This window comes from Marmota monax, unplaced genomic scaffold, assembly GCF_021218885.2.
Source record: "Marmota monax isolate L192 unplaced genomic scaffold, Marmota_monax_Labrador192_F-V1.1 WCK01_AAM20220418_F8-fsc00238, whole genome shotgun sequence".
NCBI lineage: Eukaryota > Metazoa > Chordata > Mammalia > Rodentia > Sciuridae > Marmota > Marmota monax.
The window spans coordinates 1,835,975-1,856,529 of record NW_026693175.1 but is presented as its reverse complement, the minus strand read 5'-3'; positions in this window follow the sequence as shown (position 1 = coordinate 1,856,529).

The window sequence follows — 20,555 nt, the reverse complement described above, 5'->3', positions numbered from 1 at the left end:
AGAGATGCGGGACGAACGCAGACGCCGGAGCCTCACAGCCCCTGCGGAGGGACACCCAGACCAGCAGCCACCACTGGAAGCTGGAAGTGACGGGGCGGATTCCACCGCAGTCTCTGGGAGCACGGCCACCAAGAGCCGGACTACAGCCCTCATGTCCAGCGCTGTGGGGGAACCTGATCTCTGGTTTCCCGGCCCCCGGTGTGTGGTTCTTGGTCACAGCAGTCCCAGGAGACTAAGCCCCTTCCCACGTACTCACAGACTCTACCTAGAAGGCCTCCCTGCCACTGCGGCCACCACCTACAGGCTCCCACTGATGGACACGTGCATGTCCATGGGGCACAGAGGCACCGCTGTGAAGGCAGGGACTTGCGCTCCCTTCTTCCACCCGGTCATTTGAAAACCAATGTCTGAATGCCTGTTGCCCACCAAGCACCGTGCTGGCCCAGAGGATGCCAGCAAACTGGACAAAGAACATCTCCATTCAAGGTTGTGGGGAGAAGCAAGCTCTTAAGCCCACGAACAATAGATAAGATCATTTCAGAGTGACAGTGCCCTGGGAGAAGGTGACAGGCAAGAGAGGAAGGGTCCTGGCGAACAGAGAGGTGCAGCCTAGTGGATAGCTCTGCCAGGCTGCTGGGGGTGGGGAGCGGGATGGAAGACAGGTGGCCACGTGGCCAGGCCTTCCTCCTTAGAGCACCACAGGTGTCACTCAACTACAGGGCCAGGCTCCCAGCCATGGACATGGGGGATTCTGTCCCCGTGTGCACTCTCACACCTGGACTACTTGGGCTGCCCTGCATGGTGTCCACCAGGACCTGCCGTGGGCCCTCAGTCACAATGAGCAAAGCCCGAGGTTCAGTGCAGCAGAGGCAGAGCAGGGCAGTGGACAGGGCGGAGGAGGCGAGGCTTTGTTCTCTAAGTAGGAGGCGCTCAGACTCACAGTACCAACACGGAGAGCAACAGTCACCATTCCCCAGCGCTGCTCACCACATGCAGCTGCCCGTGTGCACTCTTCCTGCAGCAGAATAGGTTTGCTTGTCTGGAATCCTCTGGGCCAGAGGCCGCAGATGGTCCTGAGTGAATAGTGTTGCTGACAGTGAAATTAAATGAAAACAGAAGCAGAGGCGAGTTTGCTTCCCCTCCCCAGCACCAGGCGGCTGTGAGGCTGGGAAGTGATGCTGAGCCCTGGAGGCTCCCCACGGCCATGGTCTTCCGTGGGGACCAGCGGTGGGAACGCGGCGGCCCCTCTCAGTCATCCCTGCCCATCCACACCCCCACCCGGCTCCATCACCTGCTGCTGGTTAGGCATCTTGGTCCCCAAGGGGACACTTCCACAGGGACGCAGCAGGCCCAGGGGAGTGGAGGTGCAGACTCCTCTGGCCACAATGGAGTCTCACCAGCCAATGGACAGGCAAAGGGATCACGGCTGCAACTGACCCCGACTCTGGGGCTAAGCCCAGGTACAGTCCTTCCTGTCTCCATCTTGCAGTTGTGACCTGAGGGAGGGGTGAGCAGGAGGAGCAGGCTGCACCCAGCCCACCGGCCAGCTGCTGGTCCCCTGACCCCAGCACCTGTGCATCAGGAGGCAGGCCCCACGTGGCAAGGACAGACCCCCAGCCATCTTCTTCCTGCCACATGACTGTGTGACAAGGCCCAGAGTCTAACCACCAGCGACTAGGGGCACTGCCCTGGGTCTCCAGGTGCCTAACATGCAGGTGTTGAGAGCCACAGCCAAAAGGGCCCCAGCAAACTTCCAGCTGCCAACTGATTGGCTCCTCTGCAGTGATGATCATTGGGCTGTTTCCCTGCCCTTTCAGACCACAGAGCTGCTCATTGGGGGACTTTTTTTGGCTCTGCCCACTCGACCCAGCCAATCAGCCTCAAGAGCAGGAGGAATGGGGGAGGTTTAGAGGCTTGGGGGAAGCCGGTGGTGGCAGTTGGGCTCTGAGGGTTTTTCCTGAAGAGCTGTGTGGTGGGTGTGTGTTCTAAAAATAAAGTTCATTTCTTTTGACAAGTGGCTCCTGAATTGTGCCCAGCCAGACTGCGGCAGCAGGGAGCTGTCCTCCTTGGTCTTTGGCCTCCCTGCCGCCTCCCCACATCCCTGCTGTGTCTGATGGAGCCGGGGGCAGACTTTGGGCATCAGCTTCCTGCTTAGATCCGATGCTGTCTCTAGCATTGATTTTTGAAGAACACAGCCTGCCCCAGGATTTGAGGCCCTGGCCCACGAGGTCCTGAGGCTGCAGGAAAAGCAAAAACCTGAGAGCCCAGCTGCGTGCCAGACACAGGTCAGGGCTGTGCAGGAGGTTTGTACCTATGACCTCAGCCACTCCACAAAGGAGGTCATAGCATCTGCACCTTCTAAAGAATTATCAGGCTCAGAGAGACTGGGTCACACAGAGACTGAAGAGCTAACAAGAAAATCCAAACCCACCCAGCGAGCCCTCAGCTGGACCAGAAGGGTGATGGGCTCCGTTGCTTCTTACCCAGTGATGGCTTCTGGCAAATCCTGAGTTCGAAACCCAACTTCACCACTCCCTGGCTGTGCAACTGGCTGGGTCACAGGACTTCTGAGTCTTCTGCTCCTTGTCTGTGGGGGTTTGTGCTTAGGATTGGCGTGATTGGTGGCTAGGAAGTTTCTGTGCAAAGGCACGAATGCCTGGCTGCTAGGAAACTTCCGTGTAAAAGACACGGGAAGCCTGGCCACTGTAGCTGTGTTCTTCACGAGGAAGCTCTGTGTTAAGAGTTTCGTCAGTTTCGACCTTGATCTTAGGCACATAACTCCTGGGAATAAAGGACCTTGCTTGCTAGATAACTACTGTGCTTCACCAAGTGCCCCTGCTCCAGGATCTGCCTGCCTAACGGTGACTTTAGACAATGGACTTTCTTGAGAGCTGCACAAAGCTCCTGACGTTGCATATTGAAACTGTGGAATGTAATTGTGGGATAAGCAACCTCACTGACATTCCAAGCAATACTGCAGTTATGGTACTAGTGACCTAATGTGACCTATTGGTATAAATAAACGTGGCCGCTTGGACAAGAGGCCGTTCTCCTGCCTCTGCACCTTGTCTCTGTCTCCCTTCATTATTTTTTCTTTACACTTGTCTGCAAGGTGAGGGGCCCAGCATCCACTTCTGAGGTGGACAGAGATGTCTGGAGCCCAATCCTGTGCCACTGGGGTGGGTGCTGCTGTGTGGTCAGGGCTTCATCTGAAGGGTGAAGAGGCTCTGAAGACTGACCTGCCACCTCTGCCTGAGGCCTCCCCACTCAGGAGGGCTAGGGTCCCAGGCTGCCTCTGCTCACAAAGGAGAGTTCTAGAGGACCCAGGGGCCCTAGGCTCATGCCAACTCCAGTCTGAGACCCTGGACTCATCCCCCTCCTTCTCGGCCTGGTTTCCTATAGAGAGAAGGGACTGGTTGAGCTGGTGGTCTATGTGCTCCACCCGAGGAGGCTCCTGGGCCTGTGTGATGTGGGTTTGGGTGCTGTGCAGACATCCATGGAACAGATTAACCCCAGAACCATGCACCATGCCAGAAAGAGTGTGCTGGGTGCGCGTGTCCATGGGACCCATCAGAGGCATCGTGAGTGTTCAGGCTGGGGCGTGGTTCAGTGCAGAGCCTTGTCTAGCCTGAGCGAAGCCTGTGTTCCATTCCCAGCACTGAAGCACCGCTTCATCCGCCCTGGATCACCTGGCTCTTCCAAGCGGCCGGCCTCGCTCCTACAGCTCTTCTAAGAGGCTGCAGGAGAAAGAAGTCTCTGATCATCTCCTCCTGGGTGGAGGAGGCTTCCGGGCTGGGACCTGAGCTTCTGGCCAGAGGCCACTCCATTCGAGCAGCAGTGCCTGCTGCAGGGTGAGGCAGCTACACACAGGCCAGGCCCTTCCACGTCCAATCACAAAACCAACCATCCCTCCAGGCAACTGCAGAGCTTCTGACCGCAAAGCCTGCACACCGTGGCCCCGCTGGTCCTGGGGTCTCTGAGAGCTCCGTGTCCTGGTTCTCATTTCCTAGAAGGGCAGCGAGAAAGCAGGGGAGCTGGGATTGGAGCCCCTGCCCCTGGTCTAGAAGCTGCCCTTGCCGAGGGCCCTCAGGAGGGGGCTCTGCTCCTGGGAGGAAGCAGTTCCAGTGGCCTGGGCACCAGTTCTGGTGAGGCACTTTGCAACTGTGTGTCCTTCGACACACCAACCTCTCTGAACCCAGTGCCATTGTCTGAGGCTGTCCTTGAGGGCATCAAGTAGCAGACCTGTTGTCTGGAAGGAGACCACTGACCAGCCCTGACCTGGTAAATGATGTGCATGGAGCTTCCTGGTTTCATGATATGGGGTTTATTTGGTGGGCAAAACCTTTGAGGAATAGACATCACAGAGAGGGTGCTAAATAACAAAGGGGCTCCAAGCCCTCAGTTTGGAAACTGAGCCTGTCACAGGGCCCATTGGAGCCTGGCCACCTTTGCTCTGAGAATCATTGACTCTCTGGGGAGGAAATGGCTGGTCCAAGGACTCTCAGTGACAAGTTTTCTGGGGAACCTCTCTGATGTTCCTAGGGGGACTGTCTGCTTCTCCTTGCACTTTGGCCACGGGGTGCTCCCTACCCTGCAGCTCTCCCTCCCGGGGTGCTCCCTCCTGCAATGTTCCCTCCTAGATGCTCCCTCCCCGGTTGCTCCCTCCAGGGTGCTCCCTCCTGGGACAACGCCCTCTCCCCGCGCTCTTGCTCACCGGCTAACTGTTAGAAAACGCTTCTGCAGAGCAAGTCAGAACCAGCCTCCTGGGGACCTCGTCCTTTGGCCTCGGAGGCCATGTGGTAAGTCCAGACCAACAGCCCTCTGGGGATCTGCAGACAAGCCCTGGAGTCCTGCCAGCAAAGTCTCATGTTTATTTTGAGTCCACGGATCTGGCATCCATTCCCCCCACCATACCCCCAGAATATTCTGGCAGGATTTAAAAATAAAGCTAATTAATTCCCATATGAAATTCCATCACCCCACCATGCACAGACACCGACGGTACCAGTACCACTGCCCATGCCCTGTCTGTGGTGCTCCACTACCTCCAAAGCCCGCCTGTGCTCCTGATGGTATTTGTTCCCCGGCACTCCGAGGGATGGCTCTTGGGGGACCATGATGCCCCAGTCACAGAAAGGAGACGGCTCAGGGTGGCCGGGTGACTTGCAGGTGACTGCACTGAGGGTGGGACTGGCTGCAGGAGGGGTCCAACCTCCATGGCCCGCCTCTTTCCAGGGCAGCTTGTGATCAGAATGAACGCCACGCAGCTGGTCTTTTAAAAACCCATTCTAAGACTTTGCTCTACAGGAATATTTATATAAGAATGCCCAGATTTGGGCACTAGGGTTGTGGCTTGCACTTGACTGCTTGTAGGTGACTTTACAATCTGTCCATCAGTGGAGAATCGGCGGGAAATTGTGGGACTGCCATTAGTGGGACTGTTACACGCTTTCAAAACACAGTGGGAAGATTTAACACCAAACAAATCATGCAGTGAATAATTGGGCAAAGAACAAAATGGCACCTCTGAAAGGAAGGAATACAACTGGCCACCAAATCGATGAAACAATGCTCTACGTCATTAGCAATCAGGGAAACGCAAACCAGAACTACACTGAGACCTCATCTGACAGTCAGAATGGCAGTCATCAAGAGCACAGGCAGAATTCCTGCTGGGGAGGACATGGGGAAGAGACACTTAACCTGTTGGTGGGACCGTACTTGGTACAACAGCTATGGAAATCAGAATAGAGGTTCCTCAAAAGACTAGGCACAGAACCACCATATCACCAGAGGTCCAGTCCTTGGTATTTATCCTGAAGAACCGAGGTCACCACACTGCAGTGACACCCGCAGCCCATGTTTACAGCAGCACCTTTCATAACCAGCCTCGGCGTCCATCAGCAGATGAGTGGATAAAGGAAAACGTGGCCTGTGTACACAGTAGAGTTTTACTCAGTCGTAAAGAAAAATGGAATTGTGTCATTTGCAGGGAAAAGAAATGGATGGAACTGGAGACCATCATGTTAAGTGAAATAAGCCTAACTCACAAGGTCAAGGGTCATATGTTTTCTCTCATATGTGGAACCTAGAGAGGAAAAGGAAAGGAAAGGTGGGGGTGGGTGCAGGAATCTCATGAAAATCAAAGGCAGAGCAGCCAAGATAACCACTGGAGGTGGGAGTGATGTTGCCCAAATTACATCGTGCATTGTGTGCACGTAGGGATGTGTACAACAAATCCAGCACACATACCGTGCAATGCACCAGTAACACCGTGGAGAGGAGAAGCAGCAGGAGGCCCGGTGTCCACAGAGGAGTGAACCTGCTGCAGGCCGTGCCTGTCCTATGATGGAGGAAGTATGCTCCAGGACTCGGCTCACAGTGGTCACAGAGCAAGGCCTTCAGTCTCACTGGACGGCCGCTGTCTCAGGGCACCTTCAGCTTCTTGACCTGTGGACCTCTCCCAGGGCGGCTCATAGCGCAGCAGCCAGGTCTGGAACAGCCTCGTAGCAGGACAGAGTTCCAGTCCTCTGTCGTCCCAGGAGTTACGCCCTTTGCCACACTCAGGAGCTCTCCTCTTCCCCACGTTCTCCCCAGCACGAACTCTGCCTGTGTTTTTGACGACCACCATTCTGACTGTCAGATGAGGTCTCAGTGTAGTTCTGGTTTGCATTTCCCTAGTTGCTAATGACGTCGAGCATTGTTTTATCGATTTGGTGGCCAGTTGTATTCCTTCCTTTGAGAGGTGCCAGTTTGTTCATTGCCCATTTATTCACTGTGTGATTTGTTTGGTGTCAAGTCTTCCCACTGTGTTTTGAAAGCTGGGTAACATACCACTAATGGCTGTTCCACAATTTCTGCCAATTGTCCATTGATGGACAACCACTGAAAAGCGTAGGAGCCCTGTCCAGCTTACACTGCCACACAAAAGCAGGCAGCAAGCCAGAGTTGGCCTGCGAGCCGTGATTTGCCAATCCTGCCCTAACTTATCAGTTAGAAAAATTTGACTTTTGCATGTCAAGTTTTCTTAATGCAAGTAAGTTGCTGCAGGGTGGGAGACTCCAGCAGCGCCTCTGCCCGGGATCAACCTCTATTGGTTATCACTGTTCAGTTCAGTGACCTGGCACCACCTGAAGGAAGCACTTGGTGGCTCTGTGCATTGGCTGCGCCCTAAGCACCCCCACATTTTCACCGAGGTAGGTGGGACATTGCCGCAGTCCGGCTGCAGCAAAATAACCGGGGGATGACGAGCAACTTGTGTAGATTGATACAGCAGGAGTGGGAGCCCCTTATTGTAGGACAGGAGAGGTATTTATACATTACACACAGCTTATCTTAATTAACATAAAATCGATACCACAGTCAACCAATAAGGAATCTCCACACTTAATGGCTGCTGGCGTTACTTCACAAACCACTCCCTCTGGCAAAATGCCAGGCACCATCCAGACTTGTTTACAGACTCTAACATTTGCCAGGAGCCATCCTGGCTTGTTTACACACTCTAACAGGACATGGAGTAAGGCACATCTGCTACTGACTTGTCCTGGGGCCAGAAAGTGCCCTCTGATCAGAACACACAGGACCCAGGTGAGTCCAGGGGACAAGATGACTGGCCCACTAGCAAGCAGGAGACTGGCCACCCATCACCAGAACTCTCAGCCCATCATCTTCCTGTCTTTCCTTTGCTCCCACCCTCTGTGTATGTGTGTCCGTGTATGCACGTGTTCTAGTGCGTGTTGGTGTGTGCACGTGTGTTCTGGTGCGTGTTGGTACACACACGAGTGCTGGTGTGTACACATATGTTCTGGTGCATGTTGGTGCGCACACATGTGTCTGTGTGTGCATGTGTGTTCAGGTGCATGTTGGTGTATGCATGTGTGTTCTGGTGTGTGTTGGTGTATGTATGTGTGTTCTGGTGCGTGTTGGTGTGCATGCGTGTGTTGGTGCATGCACATGTGTTCTGGTGCATGTTGGTGTGCACATGTGTGTTTGGTGGTGTGTGCACGTGTGTGCATGTGTCTGTCCCTGCTTCCAGTCCCTCAGGGTGGGGCTGGTACTCCCCTGAGGCCTGGTGGAGCATCTCTCTCCTGTCCGCTCTCCCCCTCCCCTTCCTCTCAGCCCTGCCCTAAAGCGTGTTAATATTGAATCTACTTCTAGATGCAGTATTATCACTGTTATGTGATAAAGGGGGAGGAGAGGGGCAGTGCGGTCCCATGGAGTCCAATGAAGCTCAGTGGGTGTCTGTGAAGAGAGCCCTGTGCGGATTCCTCTTCTCCAGGAGCTGAGCCCCTGGCCTGGGTATCTCAGGGGAGCCCCAGGGAACATGTGTGGCCGGCCCCTCCTCCAGGGCCCCATTTCACCGGGAGGGAGAGAGCCCCACGTGGCTGCTGGCACAGAGGCTGATGGCATTTACTTTTTGTTTGGGGCTTATGAATAATAAATGATCAGTTTTGCCTGTCTTACTCTTTTGCGTGGTGCTGAGTTTGGAACCCGGGACCTTGGGCGAGCTTGGCAATCACCTGCCACTGAGTACGCCTCCAGCCCATGCCCTGTAATTAATGAAAATCACCCCTGGGGCCTCAGATGGGGGCCATCTCTAGGCTCTGGGGGCCATCTCATGGCTCTCATCCAGGTTGAGAGCCATGCTCCGCCCTAAAGATCATGGCCTGCCTGCTCCCACCCCCACGCAGGCCCAGCCTCCCCAGGGCTCCCTGCTCTCCAGCTCCCCACTGCCCCTCCATCACTGGCTATGTCCACTTCGGGTCATTGCACTTGCCGTCCCTCTGCTTAGAAGGCTCCCTCCTGTGGCTTTTCTGGGGTGGATTCCTCCTCAGTGAGGCCTGGGTTCAGCGCTGCCTGCACAGAGGCCCCTCCACTGCCCTCCAGGAGGAGTCCTGCTCTCCACCCTGCCTGTCTCTTGGTCTCTCATCACCTGGGCAACCAGCCTCTGTTTACAGTTTTGCTGTCTTCACCAAAGCTACCTGAGGCCTGGCCATCAGGGAGCCTGACCCATATTTATGGAATGCACACACCAACGATTCCTTTTTTAAAAATAAAAGGAATAAAAATGCTCTGCCATGGTGGATGGTTAACCCACCTGTGGCACGTCCCTCCCGTCCACACGACTCAGCACAAAAAGAGACCAACTGCTGACCCACCCGACTCAGGGGGACCCCAGGGAAACTAAGTTCATTGAGAAAAGGCCAAATTCAAAAGGTTATATACAAATAATCTTGAAATATCAAAACTGCAGTGACAACAGGTGTGTGGTTGCCAGGGTCAGGGACTAGGCTGGGGAAGGGTAGCACCAGAGAGCCCTGTGGGATGGACATCTTGACAATGTGTCTTGATGGTGACACACACGTGTGGTTAAATTGCAGAGCCCTGTGCAACACACAAAAGCGAACACCAGTGAGACCCGAGCCACATGGACAGGTTTTGCAGGCGTGTCTGCTGCGTCCGCACGACCGGGCTCCACACAGGACCCACCGGGCAGCCTGGCAAAAGTGCAGGACCCTGTACATTTTTTAAAAAAACTTTCTGTGAATCTACAATTATCTCAAAATAAAAAGTCAAGAAAATGCTCTGCACATTCAAAAGAAAAGGCAAAAAACCTCCTTCGATAATATACCTCTTTCTGAGGGCAACAGTGTAGCTGCATTTTGATATAAAGTATTTCCTATTCCTGGTAAAGCCTTTTCCAAAAATAATCAAGTAATGTGTTTTGTTTCTATTACCACTGGACAGTTTTTTGTCTTATTTTGGAACTGACCTTTCTCCCTGGTCAATGCAACACAGACAGTGCTCTAATTAGTGCTGAGACAGTCCATAGATTCTCATGCCCATTCTATGGATGAGAAAACTGTGGTTTAAACAGGAACATTCATAGAGCTTGTCCAACAGGAGGAACATGAAAGGCCCCCTGATTCCACATTCTCCATCTTCTGCATTTGTACCAATGACACGTGCTCAAGAGACTATTTGGAAATCTAAATTCGCTGCACTCATCCTGCCGTGGAGACTCTGAGGCCATCCCCATTCCTCCCTCTAGAGGAGCTGTGGCCACCCAAGCCCCAGACAACCCCAAGAGGCTAATTAGCACTGCTTTTTAAAAACTCAGGGTGGACTAAGAGAGAAGAGAGGTTCTGTTGGTTGTTGCTCATTTGCGGATGTTTTCCCTGCAAAACCACATCAAAGCAGGGAGCCCACCATGGACTTGGCCAGAAACCAAAGCTTGCTGGCCAATCTGAGAGGCAGCAAGTCCCATCAGGCAGGAGCTATTTTATCTTCTGTCCTAGATTCCTCACTTAGAGCTGGCGGAGGTGGAGTGTCCCCCAAGCACCAAGCTATTCCTGAGCCCCCAGCTGGCTTGGGGAGAGCCCTGGGGGAGCCCTGTCCTGCACAAGTCTGACTGGGGGAGCAAGCCTGGAGCAAGACCCTACTGAGGCAGGTAGTCATGCTCTGGAGAGTCACCCCGCACCCCCAGGACTGAAAACATTAAAATGCATCTTAATCTCCCTTGACCATGCGTGTGTTGAGTTTTTAAAGAGGAATCAGAGCAGTCTTCCTGGTGGACACTGAAGAGTGTGCCCAGCAGGAATCCCACAGCCCTCTCCCTTCCCACCCCACTCCCTAAGACCTGCCTGCACTTGGGACTCAGAGCAACCTCTGAGGTCTCCCAGCCCCAAGTCTGGATTTGAAGGGAGTGCAGGACACAGGGAGGACAGTGGGGGATGAGTCTCAGGCCACAAGGGCTTCAACATGGGGACCCCGTGCACCCTGGGACATGCTCCCTGCCTCCAGATGTAATATTGCTGAAGTTGTCCCCCTCACCCTGAACTTGAGCTCTCCGGGACTCCGTACATGGCTTTCCTCTTTGCACCCCAAGAGTCTGGTGCCTCGTCTGGCTGAATAGGTGATTGAGCATGTGGCTGACCAGCGGCTTCTTCTCCAGGTAGCGGAGACTTTCCAGTGAGTTCTGAAACATCACCCAGCACCCTGGGTAAGCCGCACTCAGGGTGAGGGTAGGGTGAGTCTCCAGATTCTAAATATCAGAGGACAAGGCAAGTCACTGGGGCCTCCTCACCCAAGGTTACCCTGGTTCTCTGGGTGTGGAGCCCCCTTGGAGCGTGGTGTACCTGGGAACCATAGGGACCTTGGGATTAGTAAACATGTCCCAGAGGCCTGGGACCTAGCATGACTTTGGGGGTGCAGGCTCCTGTCAGCTCCCAGTGGGATTCCCCCTCCTGTGTTGGAGGGGTCCCCACCCTGGGAATCTTAAACAGAAGGATCACGTTGAAAAAACAACCCAATGGCACTGCCCCCCTGGCCTGCCTTTCCTCTAGAGCAGTGCAGAGGCCTGGGCCAGCCATCCACAGCCCCACCTCCCAGGCTTCCTGCAGGGAAATACCTCCCAGGTAGGGTGGGGGAAGGGGTCACCACAGGCACCAATGACATCCAGAGAGCAATTGGCAGGTCCAAGGACCCCAACCCCTGATGCCCTGAGTGACAAGAGCCATGCTCCCTCCTGGGAAAGGCCTTCTTAAAGGAGAAGCCCAGGTGATCCCACTTATCCACCCTAGGGGCAGGGTGTTTGATTGACAAGTGCCCTCCTTGGTTGGGTACTCAGACTCTGGGTAATGCTCCATTGACCAGGGACAGACGGCGCTTGGGAACCCTTTCTCAAACTGAGTTTTCTGAACTCTCTGAGCCCTTTGAGGCTGTGTGGTATTTATTGGACAGGGAGGTCAACATCATAATGCAGACTCTAGAAATATAATCCCCAAATCAGACAGGCCAGTATTTGCCCCTGAAGCCACCAGCCCTGCTGTGTGACTCCACTCACGCGCCCTGGTGAGCACAGTTCGTCCAGGTACTGGCAGCATCGCTCCCGGGGAGACTGTTTGAGGGGCCTGGACAGAGAAGGGAGAAAACAGGCTGAGGCCCAGAGGTGCCTGGCTGGGGGGGTGGGGGGGCAGCCCTGGACAAGCAGTGGGCCTACTCAGCAGAGCCCGAGGGCAGAGGAAAAGCCCTCAGCAGAGGCCAGGAGGTGTCAGGTTTGGCCTCCAGCAAGACTTTCTAATAAGCACCAGAGGCGCACCAGGGTGCTCAGCAGAGTGAGCCTAGGAGGGGAGGTGCACAGCAAGCTGGGCACAGGTTGGGGAGCGAGGCAGGGTTTACACCAGGCATGGGTGAAGCAAAGTAATCTCTTGTAAATGAAATGCTCTGAAGCCCCAGTCAGTGCTGTGACGACCCCAAAGGCTCCTGGGCGCTCGCCTAGACACCTGGACACCTGGACACCAGCAGGAGAGGCAATGCACGCAGCTAAAGCTGTCAGTTCCTGGGAGCAGCCTTGCTCAAAGCCAGCTATTAAAAATTAAGTGCAGGTAGACACCGGTTATGGCCATGTCATGGCCAGGCCTCCCTTACGGGTTCACATGTCCTCCTGGTTTAAAATCAATCCCAGCTGTCCTGTCGTCCACATAGCAGTTCAGTGTATGTCTTAACAGGTGAGAATCACTCTCTCCCTTTATAAAGACTTTCTTTTTTCTTTGTGGTACTGGTGATTGAACCCAGCACCTTGCATATGCCAGGCAAGCACTTTACCACTGAGCCACACCCCAGCCCCTCCCTACCTTCTTAAAACACGATCAGGACCCCATTATCATACCCCAAATTAAACATAAGTCTCCAATATCATCAAATATCCATCCTAATCCCACATTTCCAATTTGGTAGGTGTTGGTAGATTTTGGCAGATGTCCGAATTTTTCCCGTTTATAAAGAAATCATGATCCTGCTAAGGACCACACTTCACAATTTGTTGGTGAATACTAAAATAGTTTAATCCACACTCTCTTCCTCACCCTGCAATTTTTTTTGCTGAAGAAATTCAAGCATTTGTCCCAGGAAATTCCCCTGAGTTTGCATGTTGCTGATCACATCCCCGGGGTATTTAATGTGATCTCCCCCCATCCTTCTTCCTATTCTCTGTGAGCCAGCACTGGGGTCTAGAGCTTAATCAGACTCAGATCTCACTGCTATTTCCGAACAGGAAGCAGCCTCCTGTGGTGGCATCCCTGCTGCCGTGCTGGTAAGACATGCCTCTGCTACCAGGGCTGCATCTGTTCATATGCCACTTGGAAAACACCGGGGACTGGGGGGTGGGGGTGGGGGGGCAGGCTGGCTCGCTGGCTGAGCCCTTCTAGTTGCTCAGCGGCTCAGCCCTCTGTGCAGGGCCCCGCGAAGCTTCTCGCACTGCAGACCTTCACCCAGGATGCCCCAGCCTCTTTCCTTTGTCCCTGATCTTCCAGTTTTGCTCCTCCTGGCAAACCAGCCCTGCCATTCCACACAACCCAGGGATCTATGCTGCTCTTTCTCGGGGGAACTGCTTTGTCCACAGGAAAACATTGACCAGAGATATGGGAGAGGCAGGGAAAAACCAAGCGGGTTTCTCCTCCTCCCAAGTCAACACCTCACCTGTGTCGGGGGGTCACCCAAGTGTGTGCAGAGGACCTTCCTAACACATCCACCTACCAGTTCTCCAGTGGGTGTCATATAATTCAGTTCAACTCAATTCTAACACTACCTTCCTGGAACTACAATCAGATCTTGCAGGTGAAGGCTGAGTCCCTAAGACGGCCCCCACCTTCTGGTATGAATTGCGAGCCCCAGGATATCTTACCTGGGGCTCCCATCATCTGCTTCTTCTTTTGAGCAGCTCACAGAACTCTGGGAAGGACCCATGTTTAGTAGTTTATTATAAAGGGTGTTACGAAGGGTGTGGATGGACAGCCAAGTGGGGAGATTCCTAGCGCAGGGCGGGTGGAGGAGCTACTGCTACCTTTCTGGAACACTGCCCTCCTGGCACCTCATGTGTCCCACTACCTGGACGCTCTCTGCACCCCGATCACTTGGGCTTTCACAGAAGCTTTGTTTCTTGGGCTGTGCTTTGTTTGGCTCTGTATCTGGGAGGTGGGGGGCCCGTGGGAGGAGGTCAGGTCCTTGGGGCTTCCCTTGCAGTGATATCAGCACCCAGCCCTGCTCCCCACCTCTGATTCCCAGCTGCCATTTGGTGAACACCCTGTTCTACCAGGCAACACCTGCTGTGGTGTGCTGCCTGGCCACAGGCCCAAAGACACAAGGGACAGTGACCATGGATGGGAATCTCTGAAACCAGGAGCCAAAACAAACCTTTCCTTCTTCAAAGTCTATTTCCTCAGGTGCTTGTTACAGTATCAGAAAGCTAACAACAATAGTAATGACGTCATTGGCCATGGGTGATCAAGTCCACCTCAGCCCTTCTGTTGTCCCCAGAATTTGGATGGGGGTGGGCTGAGCATCCTCTGGTGACCAACACTCTTTGGGATGGGAAGGCTAGCCTCTGGTCATCTCCTTATCATACAAAGGACACTCACCACTATAGCCATTCCAAGGATTTTAGAAGTTGTGTGCCAGGAGCTGAGGCAGAGCCCAAACTTATCACGACATCACCAAGGCATCCTCACTGTCCTTCCAGGTCACCTTGGAGAGGCTGTGGTGCATCTGCAGTCCTCCAGGCTTCAGCTCCCTGCACAGCTGTCCATGACCCAGGTTGGATTCCCCTGTACCAGCAGGGAGGGGAGGACCTCCAACCTGCCCAATGAGGCCTGTTGTGAGCCAAGGAGGTCATGTTGGTGACAGGGTGGGGGTCACCCACTGAGCAGCCCACTGCCCCTTCCCACTTAGCCCCCCTCCCCTCACCACACCACCTGTAGTTTCGTTTCTGTTGTTTCCCATCCTGGGACTGAATCCAGGGGTGCTCTACAGTGAGCTGCACCACAGCCCTTTAATTTTCTATTTGTAAAAGTTTCCCTAAGTTGCAGAGGCTGGCCTTGAACTTGGGACCCTCCTGCCTCAGCCTCCCAGTGGTTGGGATCATAAACATGCAGGCTGCCTGTCACTTTTATTTTATGAGAGATTTCTACCGTTTCCCCTGCCCAGCCTTAAGACTTGGTAGCTCTAACAGGATGCCCTTCACGGCCACTTGACGTCCCAGTTTATTTTATTTTTAACTGGCAGATAATGCTTTTTCTGGTGGTGCTTTTCTTTACACAGTGTTGAAACATGCCAGTCTCTGCTAACCCCCTTTCGGTTTCGTACTCCTCCAGCTAGACTCTAGGCTCCACGTGTAAGAGAGGTCGTGTACAATTTGTCTTCATGTCCCTGGATTCTGTCTGGTGTAAGTCCTCCAGCTTCGACCAGGCTGTTGCCAACTATGGATTGTCTGTGTTTCTAAGAATGCATGATGTTCCACTGCGGTGTGTGTGTGTGTGTACGCTGTGTTTTCTTTATTCATCTGTTGATGAGCACTTAGGTTTATTCCATAGCTTGACTTTTTTTTTCTTCTCTCTCTCTCTCTCTCTCTCTCTCTCTCTCTCTCTCGGTTTAGGAGATTAAACCAAGGTGTTCCCTACTACCAAGCTTCATCAATGGCCCTTTTTTATTTTTATTTTTAGGCAGAGTCTCTCCGCATTACCCAGGCTGTTGAGAGCCACAACCCAAGGGGCCCCAGCAAACTTCCAGCTGCCAGCTGATTGGCTCCTCTGCGGTGATGCTCATTGGGCTGTTTCCCTGCCCTTTCAGACCATGGAGCTGCTCATTGGGGGACTTTTTTTGGCTCCGGCCCACTCGACCCAGCCAATCAGCCTCAAGAGCAGGAGGAGTGGGGGGTTGAGAGGCTTGGGGGAAGCCGGTGGTGGCAGTTGGGCTCTGAGGGTTTTTCCTGAAGAGCTGTGTGGTGCAGTGTGTGCGTTCTAAAAATAAAGTTTGTTTCTGCTTGATAAGTGGCTCGTGAATTGTGCCCAGCCAGACTGCGGCATTTGGTGGCCCGCACGGGAACGACTGAGGGTAAGTGATAAGGTAAACTGCTCACCCCTGAGGGCAGGGCGAGAGGATACATAGCCATTTTAAGATTCTTCTTTCGTTTTGTTTAGCTTTTGTTTTAAGTTGCCTGTCCCTGGAGATGAGTGAGACGGAAGAAAAACTGCTCACATCTGAGGAAAAACTATTTGCGTCTGAGGAACAGATAGGGAGAAAGGATGGATGGACATTTCAGGAGGATAGAAAGGCTGTCATAATGTTTTTTTGTTGTTCCATTTTTGTTTCATTCTGTTTTGGTTTTGTTTGGCATCATCTTGTTGGGTTGTATTATAGTAGAAATATGGGATCAGAAATTAATAAAAAACAGACCGAAAGAGTGTTAAGTAAATTGTTAGAGGAAGGAGGCATCTCAGTAAAATCAAGAACAGTCAGGGCATACGTTGATACAATTCAAAAATGTAGCCCATGGCTTTTTAAGGAGGAGTTGTTAAATATATCACAATGGAACCATCATGGTGAAGATTTAAGGGAAAAGGAAAAGAAAAACCCAGGAACTCTGCCAGTTGGCACATTGCCATTGTGGGCGTTGGTATCTTGGTTGCTTAGTCCAAAGCCTTCAGTTCAGACAATGGTAGAGGAAGGAGAAGACATATTGATTCAAGTAAAAGAGAAGGTCTCTCAAGTTATTCAGACAGAGGAAAAAATTCAAGTAAAAGAGAAGGCCTCTCGAGCTAGTCAGACAGAGGAAGAAAGTTTAGAGCAGAAAAAGCCATCAGAGGAAAAGTTACAACAGGAGACTGCTACTAACACCTTTCTATCACCAGATGGTGTAAGTGTCCAACCAACAGCACCACCTCCATATGCTGGGAGGCCCCCAACCCCAGCAGTTGATAGATGGGATCCTGAGACAGGATCTCAAATATTAACATGCCCTGTATTTAAGCAGGCAGGAGGGCAGTGAATTCACAATGCTTTAAATTTTAAAACAGTGAAGCAGCTAAAAGAGGCTGTAACAACCTATGGTCCTCAAGCACCCTTCACTGTAAGCATGGTCAAATCCATTACCAACTTGAACATGACGCCAGCAGATTGGACTAGTATGTGTAAAGCTGTGCTAAATGGAGGACAATATCTGGTATGGAAGGTTGCCAATGAGGAGTTTTGCAAGGAGATGGCTAGGCGAAATGCAGCAGCTGGTTATCCTCAGAGAAATCTAGATATGTTGTTAGGAAAGGGACCTTATGAGGATCAGCAGCAACAAATTGCACATGATCCTGCCATATACTCACAAATTGCTGCAGATGCAGTTAGGGCATGGAAGACTTTACAAGGACATGGAGGTTTACAAGGTCAATTATCTAAGGTAATACAAGGAAATAATGAACCTTACGCTGAATTTGTAGATAGGCTTATTCAAACAGCTTATTCCCAAAAACTCTGGTGAGTTTTTGGGAATACAGAACAAGCAATGCCATTAATAAAACAACTGGCTTATGATCAAGCAAATCGTTGGTGCAGAGAGGTCATTAGACCATGGAAACATGAAGATTTAAACACATATATTAAATTATGTAGAGACATTAATGAACAAGGGCAAGTCTTGGCAGCTGCAGTACAACAGGTTTTAGATGCCAGGCCAAAAACATGCTACAATTGTGAACAAACAGGACATTTTAAAAGGAATTGCCCCATAGGAGGAGGGTTTAACAAAACTAGGTATCAAAGGAGTAGAATACCAGGTATTTGCCCACGATGCCGTAGAGGGAGACATTGGGCTAATGAATGCCGTTCTCAAACCACCATAGAGGATACTCCGTTATCAAAAAAACGAACAAGGACCAGGTGTCTATCCACGATATCAAGGAGAAAGGCATCAGGCTCCATTGCCAAAAAATGGACAGGGTGGCCCAATGCTCCAGGGCCCAAGACCACAAATATATGGGGCACTGGAGGAACCCAGAAACCCCATCAGGGTAGTGCCCAGGACACATTGTCCATTAGATCCCTCACTAGACAAACCAGAGGAAACACAGGATTGGACATCTGCGCCTCCGCCAGAACAGTACCAACTCCAAAGATGGGAGTTCAAATCATTCCCACAGGGGTAAAAGGACCTCTTCCCAAAGGAACAGTAGGCTTATTATTGGGACACAGTTCTTCTACTCTAAAAGGACTTATGATAAGTCCTGGGGTAATTGATCCCGATTATGAAGGTAAAATAAAAATTATAGCCAGTTCTCCAAAGGGTATATCAGTAATTTCACCAGGAGACAGAATAGCATAGTTACTAATAATACCCAGCCTACATGATAAATTTTCCAGTCATACTGTAGAAAGAGGTTCCAGGGGATTAGGCTCCACAGGTGTAGATTGGGCTATGCTTTCTTTAAATTTAGATTCTCGCCCCATGCTAAAACTAAATATTCAAGGATATGAATTTAATGGGCTACTGGATACAGGTGCAGACTTTAGCATCATCTCTCGTCAAGAATGGCCAAAACATTGGCCGTTACAACAAGCCACTCAAATGCTTCGAGGCCTAGGAGTGGCTACTAATCCCCATAGAAGTGCAATGGTATTAGATTGGAAGGATCCTGAAGGATGTGAAGGAACTATACAGCCATATGTATTGGATCATCTTCCTATAAATTTATGGGGACGAGGTGTCCTAGATCAATTAGGACTAACATTAACAAATAACATCAATTCAAATGTGTCCACTATTATGGCTAGACAAGGTTTTAGGAAAGGAAAAAGATTAGGAGAACAAGAACAAAGTATAGCAGCACCAATACAAATAGATCAAGTAATAGACAGACATGGATTAGATTTTTAGGAGGGGTCACTGAGACAATAAAAATTACTTGGAAATCAGAAAGACCAGTATGGGTTCCTCAGTGGCCCCTGACTAAAGAAAAGATACAAGCAGCCCATGACCTGGTCAAACAACAATTAGCGGAAGGACATATACAACCTTCTGTATCTCCCCATAATACTCCCATTTTTGTCATCAAAAAGAAATCTGGTAAATGGATATTATTGCAAGATTTAAGAGCCATTAATAATGAGATGGTTATTATGGGACCTGCTCAATCGGGGATTCCTCAATTGTCTGCTTTGCCAAAAACCTGGTATGTTTTAGTTATAGATATTAAAGATTATTTTTTTTTTCAATTCCAGTTCATCCTGAGGATAGTCCACGTTTTGCATTTACTATCCCTGCACTGAATCATGAAGGTCCTGATCAGAGATATGAATGGAAAGTACTCCCTCAAGAGATGGCTAACAGCCCAACTATGTGTCAAATTTATGTTAACAAAGTAATCCAGCCACTTAGAAATCAAAATCCTGAAATATTTCACTATATGGATGATGTATTATTAGCACACAAAGATAAAAACACATTGCTAGAATGTTATGCCACACTTACAAACTTATTAAAAATTATAATCTAGAGATAGCAATAGATAAAGTACAATTAAATTTTCCAATTAATTATTTAGGAGTTCTATTATCCTCAACCATGGTCCATCCACCAAAAATTCAAATATGAGTAGATCAACTCAAATCACTTAACGACTTCCAAAAGTTATTAGGAGACATAAATTGGATAAGGCCTTATCTAGGCATACCAATAGGAGAGTTGGGACCTTTATTTGATATCCTAAAAGGTCCATAAGATCCAAATTCACCCCGCATGTTAATGCCTGAAGCAAGAAAATCATTAAAAATCATTGAAACATATATGAAAATATGCATTGAGGACCTATCACTCTACACTCATCACATCTGGGGAAGAGCATGTCACTCTACAGTCATGACACCTGGGGAAGAGCCTGTCACTCTACAGTCATGACACCTGGGAGGAGTCTGTCATTCTACACTTATGACACCTGGGGGGATCCTGTCACTCTATATTCATGACACCTGGGGGGAGCTTGTCACTCTACAGTCATGATACCTTGGGGGGAATGTGTCATCTACAGTCATGACACCTGGGGGGGAGCCTGTCACTATACAGTCATGACACCTAGGGGAGCCTGTCACTCAACAGTCATGACATCTGGGGGGAGCCTGTCACTCTACATGTAGTCATGACACCTGGGGAAGGACCTGTCACTCTACACTCATGACACCTGGGGAGGAGCCTGTCACTCTAGAGTCATGACATCTGGGTGGAGCCTGTCACTCTGCAGTCATGACACCTGGGGGGAGACTATAACACTACAGCCATGACTGCTTGGGGGAACCTGTAACTATACAGTCATGACACCTGGGGGGAGCCAGTCACTTTGCAGTCATGACATCTGGGGGAAGCCTGTCACCCTACAGTCATGACTCCTGGGGGGAACCTGTCACTCTACAGTCATGACACCTGGGGGGGGACGTGTCACTCTATAGTCATGACACCTGGGGGGGAGCCTGTCACTCTACAGTCATGACACCTGGGGAAGGACTGTCACTTTATAGTCATGACACCTGGGGGGAGCCTGTCACTCTACATTCATGACACCTGGGGGGAGCCTGTCACTCTATAGTCAGGATAACTTGGGGGGAATGTGTCATCTACAGTCATGACACCTGGGAGAGCCTGTCAATCAACAGTCATGACACCTAGGGGGAACCTGTCACTCTACAGTCATGACACCTGGGGGAAGCCTGTCACTCTACATTCATGACACCAGGGTAAG